Source organism: Pelophylax lessonae, assembly GCF_965119305.1.
Source record: "Pelophylax lessonae genome assembly, chromosome: 1".
NCBI classification, from domain to species: Eukaryota; Metazoa; Chordata; class Amphibia; order Anura; family Ranidae; genus Pelophylax; species Pelophylax lessonae.
Genome location: NC_138768.1, coordinates 452,807,832 through 452,821,074, shown reverse-complemented (window position 1 = coordinate 452,821,074; position 13,243 = coordinate 452,807,832). Strand labels below are relative to the sequence as shown.

The window sequence follows — 13,243 nt, the reverse complement described above, 5'->3', positions numbered from 1 at the left end:
CAAGCCTCTGGCTGTGCAGGAAGTCATTGATTAGTGACGGTGCAATATTTAAAGACAGCTTCCTACTCAGGGCTGTGGTTGATAGGATGCCAGTGACCACCGGTGACCTAGCGACCAATAATGCATCCTTGGCCCTAATAAGCTAAATTTAATTATTTGGGCCAGGGATGTGGCCATATTTGGTCAATTACATCAGCCAGCTTCCCCCTTTTTTTTACATTTCAGCATTGAACCACCTTTAGGACAAGGTTCTATGAAAGGATCTTCCCCCTGGCAAGGGATGCTCTCCATACTGACAGCAGCATGTGCCCATATCCTTTGTTTGACAATCCCTTTCCCAATATCCTTAAAAATGGGAAAAAAATATTTCCAGGACTTCAATAGGGTTTAGGGGATGTTTGCAATTTCTGAACTTTTATTTAATTGTTCAGCAATGGTCCCTCGAACCAAACTCAGGCACATTCAGCTCATCACTACTTTTAACAATGTGGTCCTAATGAGATAACTCAATTTCTCCTTAGGGATTAGTCAATAGCTGACATATGTTTTTGCTGCTTTGGTTGTCTAACAGCAAAATCACAGGGAACAGAGGAACTGTGTCAATGGAACATTAGAAATATTGTCAAGAATAAGGAGCCACCTGGGCCTGTTTCAAGAGACAGCTTAACTGAAGGTAAAAAAAAAAATTATAGCTGGTTGGCCCTTAAAATATACAGTTTGAAATTAGCTATTGCTATATATTTTCAGACCTTACTCTGGTTACTTTAATTATTTGTAGGGCTTTTTCTTTCAGCAGGAACGCAGGGGAACGCATTTCCAGAACCTCCATCACTGAATGTATAGTATGTAATGGCAAGGAGGAACTGGTATGTGCTGAGGGGTCCTTTGATGCTGGCTGCTGGGGGATCTAATGTTGCTGGGTGTGGGAATCTATTGTTGAGGGAGGGGTCTATTGTTTCTGGGGGTGTCAATTGTTGCTGGGAGGGATCTACTGTTGAGGGAGGAGTCTATTTTTGCTGGTTGCTAGAGGGTCTATAAATGCTGGCTGCTGGGAGATCTATTGTTGCTTGTAGGGGGCTATTACTCCTGGGGTAGACCTGCTGTTGCTGGAGGGGGGGTTTGTTGCAGGGGTTATCTTTTTGCTGGGGGTATTTTTTGTTGCTTGGGGGGCTATTGCTATTGGGGGGCTATATTAATGCTGGCTGCGGAGGGATATATTGATGCTGGGGGACTATTGTTCTGGGAGCGATATATTTGTGTGGGTCTTAAATTGCTAAGGGGTAGGGGGAAATTGTTGCTTGGAGGAATCTACAGTTGAGGTAGGGGTCTATTGTTGCTGGCTGCTGGAGGGCCTATAAATGCTGGCTGCTGGGAGATCTATTGTTTCTGGTAGGGGGCTATTACTCCTGGGGTAGACCTGTTGTTTTATCGGGAGGGCGGGGGGATTTGTTGCATGGGTTATTTTGTTGCTGGGGGTATTTGTTGTTGCTTGAGGGGGCTATTGTTGCTGACTACAACCAAGGGCCTGTGCTTAAAGGCAAGGGAAGACTTGGAAGAGGGGAGTACCTGCACCTATTTTCTGAAATTTAATCCCTGAGAACTGGTATTTACATAAAACGCAAAGTCAGAACCCTAAATGAGAATCTCCACTGGCTCTGCTCTTATGTGTTTTGTGTGTTGTGTAGATCTCTGTTATACCCATAGAAGCAATCAGGCTGGGCTTGTGAAAAAATGTATTCCCTTCTCTGCTGAGGTGAGCTGAGTAAAAATAATATATTTTTGAGCTGGTGTATAGACCGCCTTCTTTCCAGCTTTGTGGAAGAAAATAAACATGTAATATAGAAAGAGAGAGCAGCAATAAATGCTAGTAATATGGCCAAGTGATGAATTGAATTACACCTTATTTCACTCATCTTTGTTAGCAGATGAACTAGGAACCATATTAAGCTCACTTTAAATGAAAAAAAAAAAAACACCCTTTATGAGAGTATGCAAGATTCCCAAAGAACCCTTATCCCTACCAATTGACATTATACACAAATGACATCCCGTAATGCCCAATATCTCTGAATTTGCAAAATGCCATGAAGAGATTATTTTAGATTTATTTTATTTTATTATTTCTATTTCTATATACTATCATTTTATTTCCTATTATTTATTACTATTATGTTTCACTTTAAATCAGAACTATTTTTGCAAGGACATAACCATAAGTAATCAATGTAACTTCCAATGAGAAAGGATATTCCCATTTAGCGATATGCATAATTGTCAATAACCAGGTTGTAAATATTCTAACATACCAGAAGGTGCACAAAGGCTCAATGATGAATCTAGAAGCTGGCAATACAAGGCTTGAATGGCCTAATATTTTACCCAATATCTATCTATCTATCTATCTATCTATCTATCTATCTATCTATCTATCTATCTATCTATCTATCTATCTATCTATCTATCTATCTATCTATCTATCTATCTATCTATCTATCTATCTATCTATCTATCTATCTATCTATCTATCTATCTATCTATCTATCTATCTATCTATCTATTTTTCAAAACAGAACACACCACTAAGTTAAGCAAATTAGACAGGGAGAGAGAAACATCAAGACTGTACAATGCTGAGCAGAAAATTGAGGTCTACTCAAGACTTAACTCCACCTCCCAGAAAATCTATTAGTCAGTATATCCAATCTTGAATTGTTTTGCGCATACACATCTTAGCTTTTATTTCATAAGGCAAAGAGCTATATGCAAAGTGCAGTTAGCCAGCAACCAATCAGCAATATTTTTGATACTCAGACTGATCTAAACCAATTAAAGATAAAACCTGATTGGTTACTATGGGTTACTGTACACTATTAGTCTTTACATCGCCTTGGTAATAGGGACCGTAGCCAGATATAGTTTGGAACTGGCTAAAAAAAAAGCATACATTAGACATACCTTTTATGAACAAGCACTGTTTCAGAAATATAATCATTAGCAATGGCTAACAGCCATCACTTGAGGATTGTAAAGGTGATAATCCAACCACAGTACATAAACATTTGATATGACTGTTGTTAACTGAATTTCTCTAATGTATTTTCTTATCTACCAATAAAGGCAGTATGTTGCAAACATGATTATTTTGGTAATTAACACTCTGTCCCTGACCCCCCCCCCCACTCCCCCCCCCCCCATCCCCACCCAACACACACCTTTCATCTTTCCTTAACAGATCCGTTTTAAATGTGTAAACAGAAATGGAATATCCAATGGATGAAAAAATATTACGTGAATGAGGGTGGCCATTTTAAAAAAAGTAAACATGCACTTTCCACCATTTCTATACTCTAAACCACTAAACACAGACACACACAAACATTCAATTGTATATTATTTTTGTACATATTGTGTGTATATTTATTTATATATATATATATCTATATATATATCTATATATCTATATATATAGTATATATATATATATATATATATATATATATATATATCTATCTATATGTATATATATATATATATATATATGTGTATCTGTAGATAAGTATGAATTAAATAGAAGGCCTATCTATGATGTGTAGTATCATGTACGCTATGGTTTTAGAAAAGCAAATTAGAGCTGACATTTCCTTAAAATCGTGTGATTTGATGAACCACTATTGAAAAATTAGCATTGTGCCGCAAAAGCAGTCCATCTTAATTCGCAGCATTAATTATAGGCAGAGTTAACAAGAATATAGTGACACGCACCAGTTAAATACATTCCCATGTATACACGTGGATGCTTCAAGGAAACTGTAGTCAGTTTAATATCATGTATATGCTTCCCACAGGATATTAATACTCCTCTACTTACTTGCAACATAGATGACTGGATAGACAAGACTTCTTTTGTACGTGTAATAATATAGCTGGTAAACATAGTTGTGTGTCTAAGTGCCTATATTGCAGTTGAATATGTCAATTCAAGTCACTTACTCTCTTAATACTATAGGCCTAAACTATATGCAGTTACAACAGGAAATGATTAAAAGGAAATATATAAGGAAGAATGCTTTTTTTTTTTTTAAATTATGGCCATCTCTGTTATCATGCAATTCACTGTATATATAGGCATGTGCATATACCAACTAAAATATATTGGATACTACACTGTAATATGAATACAGAAACAAATGAGTGTTCCATAAATGTGCAAGTCAGCAATAAGACATACAGGATTAAGAACCACACCTGCACAACATCCAAGAACATCTGAACTCAAAATCAAGCCTTACCGTATGTAGTTCAGGAAATGTCCCTGTACTCTTAACCTAGGAGAGAACAGACCAAATGTAAAGCTTTTTTTAATATAAATTTACAGGGACCACTATAGGAAGATTATTTATTAATAGTATAACACATTCAAATCCACAAAACAAATCAACACATTTGTCCATTACTATATCTAAAAATCGTATTAAATAAGTCTTACGTTGATTAGCAAAACATGCTAGATTAATGCTTGAATGTATCAGCGATGTTTTTCCTTGGCTTCAAACGTATACAATTTTTTTTTTAAAGTAGTGATGTGGATTATTTCATTACCCCAACACTGCATGCACTATTTAGGCCCTATAAATTGTCACATACTTTTCATCCTTCTGTAGTATAACAGTACAAACGTGCTACATTATCTTTATAATTAGATCTAACAATTCTCTAATGTCTTATCTCTATATAGGTATGTATTTATTATTATAGCTATATAGGTATGTATTTATTATTTTCTAAATTGAAGGGTAAGGTGTGTGAGATTATATATAAAAAAATCATAAAATTATATGTTCACTTACTGTATGTTATTATGCTAAATAAAATATTAAATCAGAAGTAGTGGCTTCTACTAATATGCTCTTTGAAAGTAATTACTTAAGTCATTTTGCTCAATCACATTTCCAAACTCTTTATGTAGCAGACGGTTAACTGAATATTTACCTAGTATTTTAGAAAATCGTGTATAGAGATATGCATTTAAATAGAAGTCAATTTTAAAAAGTAAGAACCCTTTGATATAATAATTGTAAATAAAAGCTGTACTTACTGCAGACACCTAACTATGCAAATTCAGAGATTAGAAATTTGTGTTATTGTTAGGCTTTAAAAAGTTAAGTCAAGAAAAACACATCCTTTGTTTTCCCTGTTTTAAGCAAGGCCTCATTAATTAATTTCACACTGTAGGTTCTTCGTTTTTTTTCCCACAGACAAAAAAAAAAAAATCAGCCCAAATACAGAGGGGGATTCAAAATCAAGTTCAGTTTGTCCAATTAGCATGACAATGATGTCTGAGGGGTGAGAGGTCTCTTGAGGCAGAGGGTCTGCAATGAATAGGCTGGACTCTACGGCACTCAGGGCATTTTCCCAGGCTTTACAACAATCTCACAACTGTTTGTCTTGCATGGTAAATGTTTTATTATGAAGTTTGTCTTCCAATAACGGGAAGAATGGATCATTAGTGTAGAGGCAGGACCCAAAAAAAAGCAGTGGGAGGAAACATATAGTCTGTACAAGGCGACGAGATAGTAAAAAAAATATACATGTATGTGTGTGTGTGTGTGTGTATATATATATATGTATATATATATATATATATATGTATATATATATATATATATATATATATATATATATATATATATATATATATATATATATATATGTATATATATATATATATATATATATATATATATATATATATATATATATATATAATTTGTTGCATTAATCCTGATTAACTAAAGGAGAAATTTTGGTATTTCAGTTGAACAGCAGCTAAGGATAAAATTACACCTAGCTCAGCTCCAAAAACAAGTTAGATAGGAAGACAAATAAAAAAGGACATATATTCTAACACTTACTTGCAAACACAGGCTTCAAGGCAAAATCATTTCAGGTTGGATAAGGACCATTAAAAAATATCAACAGAAAACTATTTCTTGGAAGATGATAAAAGTCCAAGCACATGCTTGTCTGTGTTCCAGGCTTAGACATATCCTTTGAATAGGCTGGAGATGAGTGAGCTGGTACCCAGTCTGGTACATAGGGAGAATCTCTGAGGGGGGAGGGAGACAGGCCCCTCTGTTAACTTAGTTGTAATAATTTGATGTCTTGCACTTATTTTCTCACGGTTCACACAAGAGATGTCTGGGATTCAATCGTGCCGGTCAGATTCAGTCCAAGCTGTTGCAGACGTGTGTAGAAATCCTAAGAGAGGTTCCCATTCATTGTCCAGAGTGCATTGATATCTATTGTGTGGGCTCTGCATGATCTATTTTGCTTTTTATTCACGCCTTTTAGTTACCCCCCACTCAACAGCATAAGAATAACTTATGAGATCCCATTTAACTCCGGGAGACAGAACAAGAGCGCGATAACAATATTCCTGTAGCAGCCACCAACATATAAGAACATCCATTAAACTTGGAGATAGTGTGGACTTCAGCAGCACAGACCAGGAGCTGTAGATACAAGTTCCTCCATCATTTTACCACTCATCTTCTGTTATGGAGTGGTTTATAAAAAAGGAAGATTCTCTAAGAACTTACAACCGATCCGAAAAATTCCAGTCTGGCATTATTTCAAGCTGGATGAAGGAGAAAACAGCAGAACAGAAGGAGTGCTTGTGGTATTGGCAAGAATGACCTGCATCCCTCAGGAATTAGATGAGATCTTAGCAGAGGATGCTGTCACCCTCCTCGAGGTCTATCCCCAGGTTCACATAGTCCTGCTCCATGGCTCCTGTTCAGAGAAGACAGTTGTAAGATAAAAGTCCAGAGAAGAAGACCAAGGTGCTGAGAAAGCAGGTGTTGTCAGATGTTGGGAATAAAGTGAGATGTTGCCAATGCAGTCAGATGTCATGTTACAAAGGCGAGATGCAAGGTGTGTAAGAAGGTGCTGTAAATGCAGGGAAGCAGAGCAGTAAGGTGCTGTGTGGTACTGGAATTCTTGTGACATGTTGGGATTGCACAGTGCAGTGTGTGCTGTGGGGGTGGGGCAGTGAGATGCTGAGATTGCATTAAGGCTATAGGTGAGGTGTTGGAAGAGTACTGACAGGTCAAAAATGAAGTGATGACTTGAGAGTGCTTTAAGATGTTGATAGTGAAATGCTGACAGTGCATGGCCATGACAAAACATAGAGTGATGTAAATATTGTGAAAGGGGATCCAGCACTGCATAGGGATAGGGAAATACAAGAGGGCTGTCAACATCATTGTTTGGGGTTGTAAGAATGGTCTGGGAGAGCTGTCAGACGTAGACCGAGCAGAGATGAATGAGTTAGCTCATTTGCATGCCATGAGTTTGGTGTTGGCAGTATACCAGAAGCAAAGCATTACATGTGCAGCGAGGGGCATGCAGGTCCCAATTCTCTTCTAAGGCATTGTGTGCTAGAATAATCGTGAAATAGAAGTGCTATTGGCAGCGTGGTGAATGCAGTGAGCTGCATGTTGGTGTATGGTGTGCAGTGACAGCTGTGTGTACAATGCAGTCTGAGAGATGTTGACATAGATACAATGGAGTATGTAGGTTTAGAGAGAAGATGCTATGTACGAGGGATGGTCGATGAAGGTACGATGCGGTGAAAAGGATACTGGCATTGAATGAGATGCTGTCTAAGCAGTGAGGTTCTGCACGATGCTGCCAGTTCGATAGGATGCTGGAAGACGCGAGCAGTGGACTGACATCTCATCCACACAGGAGATCTACAAGCTGAGTCCTATTAACCCTCTCCCACCCACATGCATCATCCCCCCAAGCCCTGGAAGGGCAGGCTTCTTGGCTTCCTGCCCCTTAGCCAGTCTTCCTATACGAACTCCCGAAGCCAGCTCTTCATACCTCCCTGGGATAATCTGCACATCCATTTTGGAAAGTTTCTCCTACTTGCCTACACGCAGTGCTGCGTCCTGACGTCAAACCCCAGGATAGGTCAGCTGGATGCACATTTTAATGCATTTTACTTCTCACAGGGAGGTGGCATCCTCATTAACCTGTCCACTGTGTGTATTTAACTGGAAAGAAGATAAATTGGGATTTATAGAGATATATTCCAAGTCTCAGTACAGTAGTGTTTTGCTGAACGTGTTAAACATTCCCAGTTTTTTTTTTTTGCTTTATATAGACAATTATTTTTAGATCACCTGCTATATAGTGGCAATAATCATAAAAAGTTAAAAAAAGTTATATATATATATATATATTTATAAATATATATACTTCAAACATTACAGAAACCACTAACCCAGTAGATGCAGAAAATGTAGGTGCACAGCAGGTATAGCCCAGCCCAGGCTCACATGTACATAAGAAAACACAGTCCAATCTGCAGCTCTTTATCTTTTATTTTCAATCTTCATAATGCTTTCATCAGTACAACAGTTTTGGACCCCACAAGGATCCTTCATCAGGTTTGTACAGATTGGACTTTGCTGCAGATTGGACTTTCTTCATGGATATATATATATTCTGTATATGTGTGTATGTGTGTGAACAAAAGTATACACAGATGTACAAAAATATCAGATAGGTATATTTAAGGATGAGTGTGTATATGTGTGCCTTATAAATGTGTGTACATATATGTGTGTGTAAATGTGTATAGTCATACATGAATAACCATATATATATATATATATATATATATATATATATATATATATATATATATATATATATTCTGTATATACACACACCTCCATAATCATTTCTATATTTAGCATTTTATTAGTATTATACATTTAATGCATACATATCACGCATGCATGCTTTTTTTGGCTGGCTGAGCCCCAGTTACCTTCTTTAAATAAAATGCCAAGTGTTATCATCTGATTTTAAGCAATGATAATGCTTCTTTAGTCAGTCGAAATATGAGGAATTGTAAAATTGCAAATCTGATTCCTCCATAGTATGGATGTCTAGCATGACATGACAGACAAGTTCACATAGACAAGATCTGTTTAGGTCTATTCAAATACTGTGCTTATAAGTAAGGATCCTTTGTGTATCTGTGTCCTCTGTAAGGTTATATTGGCATTCTAGCTTGCATGTATAGGTTTCTCTTCACCTCTTTGTTATATATGTAGTGGAAGACACCACAGAATATTGCACAAAATGCTATTGTGGCATCTTCTCTGTTATATGTAGAATGTTTCGATGATATATTTGTCCAGAGATGGCAGCCCTGCCATAGAAATATTCATCACTTGAATTAGTGAATATAAACCTAATTGCTTAGGTACAGATCAGGAGAATCTATCTATCTATCTATCTATCTATCTATCTATCTATCTATCTATCTATCTATCTATCTATCTATCTATCTATCTATCTATCTATCTATCTATCTATCTATCTATCTATCTATCTATCTATCTATCTATCTATCTATCTATCTATCTGTTAGGTAGCTATCTATAGGTCTGTCTTTACAGATTTATTCATTGTTGCAATACTTACTGTTAAACCCATACATAGATACACACCTTACATACATAATACTTACTGTTAAACCCATACATAGATACATACCATACATACATAATACTTACTGTTAAACCCATACATAGATACACACCTTACATACATAATACTTACTGTTAAACCCATACATAGATACATACCATACATACATAATACTTACTGTTAAAACCATACATAGATACACACCTTACATACATAATACTTACTGTTAAACCCATACATAGATACATACCATACATACATAATACTTACTGTTAAACCCATACATAGATACATACCATACATACATAATTCTTACTGTTAAACCCATACATAGATACATACCATACATACATAATACTTACTGTTAAACCCATACATAGATACACACCTTACATACATAATACTTACTGTTAAACCCATACATAGATACACACCTTACATACATAATACTTACTGTTAAACCCATATATAGATACATACCTTACATAGATAATACTTGCTGTTAAACCCATACATAGATACACACCTTACATACATAATACTTACTGTTAAACCCATACTTACATACATACCATACATACATAATACTTACTGTTAAACCCATACATAGATACATACCTTACATACATAATACTTACTGTTAAACCCATACATAGATACATACCTTACATACATAATACTTACTGTTAAACCCATACATACATACATACCTTACATACATAATACTTACTGTTAAACCCTTACATAGATACATAGCTTACATACATAATACTTACTGTTAAACCCATACATAGATACATACCTTACATACATAATACTTACTGTTAAACCCATACATACATACATACCATACCATACATACATAATACTTACTGTTAAACCCATACATAGATACATACCTTACATACATAATACTTACTGTTAAACCCATACATACATACATACCTTACATACATAATACTTACTGTTAAACCCATACATAGATACATACCATACCATACATACATAATACTTACTGTTAAACCCATACATAGATACATACCATACATACATAATACTTGCTGTTAAACCCATACATAGATACATACCTTACATACATAATACTTACTGTTAAACCCATTCATAGATACATACCATACCATACATACATAATACTTACTGTTAAACCCATACATAGATACATACCATACATACATAATACTTGCTGTTAAACCCATACATAGATACATACCTTACATACATAATACTTACTGTTAAACCCATACATAGATACATACCTTACATACATAATACTTACTGTTAAACCCATACATAGATACATACCTTACATACATAATACTTACTGTTAAACCCATACATAGATACATACCATACATACATAATACTTAATGTTAAACCCATACATAGATACATACCTTACATACATAATACTTACTGTTAAACCCATACATAGATACATACCTTACATACATAATACTTACTGTTAAACCCATACATATATACACACCTTACATACGTAATACTTACTGTTAAACCCATACATAGATACATACCTTACATACATAATACTTACTGTTAAACCCATACATAGATCCATACCTTAAATACATAATACTTACTGTTAAACCCATATATAGATACATACCTTACATACATAATACTTACTGTTAAACCCATACATAGATACTTACCTTGTACATTGCATATAGTATGTTCAAAGTCTGTATACCCCCTTTTTCTGAGAAAGACACATCTTACACTTGAAATGTGTCACTTATAAAATCAGAGACTCACATTGAGAAAAATAGAAAATAATGAGAGTATTCCCAGTCAATTGCCTTACTTAATTTTAAATTTAAGCTTTGGTTTTGTTCAAATAATAGATTTTTGGCTATTTTATACCACTCATCGTCAATTAATAAACATTGCCTGTAATGTATATTTGGTTCATAGGTGTCAGAATGCCAGTCTCCCCTTTGCCCCACTTCCCTACAAGCCACCTCTCATTATTTACATCATCATCTGTACATTACAGAGGTATTTAGAGTACAGCTGTTCAACGCCTTCAGTTCTCAGATATTCATTTATTTAGCTTCTGAACATGACTATTGTATTAATTGTTAACATATACAACCACATATAGGAAGGATGATGAAATATGAATCTTTTTACGATCTTTTTACAATCCCATTACCATAGATTGGTGTATCTTGTATTGTTTAATTTGGGTTAAAGCAATATAAGATCCTATTATGTTATTGTTGATTAGAACAATATACCTGTAAAATACACAGCCAGTATTAAAGTAAGTATTTCCTTTATTCACTGTAAATGACAATCTTTGAGCCTAATTTGTCCTTTCCAACCATTGTCCCCAGCATTAAAAAACCTGGCACACTGTGCCCCTTGTCCAGCCACCTCCCAGTTTGGTGAGGAATGGTTAATCTTGCCAGCTATGACATGCAAATTGTTCAGACTGCTGCCTGTCTGGCTGGCTGCACCACGTGACTTTATTATACAAGGATCACCACCTGATTTGCATAGATATTCTGTACTGTATAAATTATTTAGCAGGATTTGCTAGATTTTCCTCATTAGGGTCCAGGGAGAATGCAGCAGAGAGGAGTTAAACTATAACAGTAAAGAACGAAGTGATAACAAAATATCTAATCTCCATATGATACCAAACATACGTGGTAAAAAACATATTTTAAGTATAATTAGCACGCATACATATGTGTATATTATACATATGTGTATATTAGGGAATATTAGAGAAGGTGTGTTGTGTTTTCCAGCATTGACCCTTCTATTTCAGTTTTCTTTTTCAATTTTTTTTAAGTAGGAATAATAATGACCACTAATATACCTATCACTAATTCAACAGTGCCAAGGAAGGAGGAGTATAGCCCAGGCTGTGTGTATTTTAGTATTAGTACATATTTATTGTTGAGTGAATGCAAAAGGTAGAAAAACAGCATAAGGTGGTGCCTATTATTATCGTGTTCTTCTTTATAAAATTAAACACACTGGTATTTTTTGATTTAATCTAGTGTATGCATTATAAACTGTGTAATTTAAATATAGAAATAAAAATAAAAGGCATATAAATGTACCCATTATATAACACATTCTTTCAATAAATAAACTGCAGAGGTTGTATATTAGCTATATTTTTGCTCACTGTAGATCACAGTGTTTTCAGATATAAATACTGGACAGCAGAGTACACACTCCTAACCTTCAATAAACTTTCATTTATTATAAGCAATATAACCTTTTAATAATAAAAATACTAATATTTATGAAGTGTTTGTTATATGATGAAATGCATGGATCCTTTAAAAACTCATCAGAACCTCTAAAAGATGTTATATGGCTATATAAGCATCTTCTACATACATAGTGTACATACACACACAGTATATATATATATATATATATATATATATATATATATATATATATATACACAGACATTACAGGCAGTATAGAAAGCCAATTTACCTACTAAAAAAGAAATCTATGCACCTAGCCTGATGAAAATAACATATCTCTCTATATATTCCTGAATTCCTGGGCAGATGGAATGCTATCTACCTGTAAAATGTCTAGATATGCTGCTATAGGTTGCTAACTGCTGTATTTTTTCTTTTTTTTTATTTCTTTTTTATTCAATATTATTTATTAATGTTGGATTTTGTAATTATCCTGCTGATTATGTACATTTTCA

General features: G+C 34.8%; 1 long non-coding RNA gene across 1 annotated transcript in view; it reads right to left on the bottom strand.

Moving 5' to 3' along the window:
• Positions 1 to 8,039, bottom strand: part of LOC309563707 — a 96,207-nt gene extending 88,168 nt beyond the window's left edge. The window contains exons 1-2 of the long non-coding RNA XR_014225730.1: positions 5,913 to 8,039; positions 4,290 to 4,325 (exon numbers count right to left, since the gene is read on the bottom strand). This is a non-coding gene — a long non-coding RNA (uncharacterized lncRNA). The remainder of the gene's footprint in view (positions 1 to 4,289; positions 4,326 to 5,912) is intronic.
• Positions 8,040 to 13,243: the final 5,204 nt, after the last annotated feature.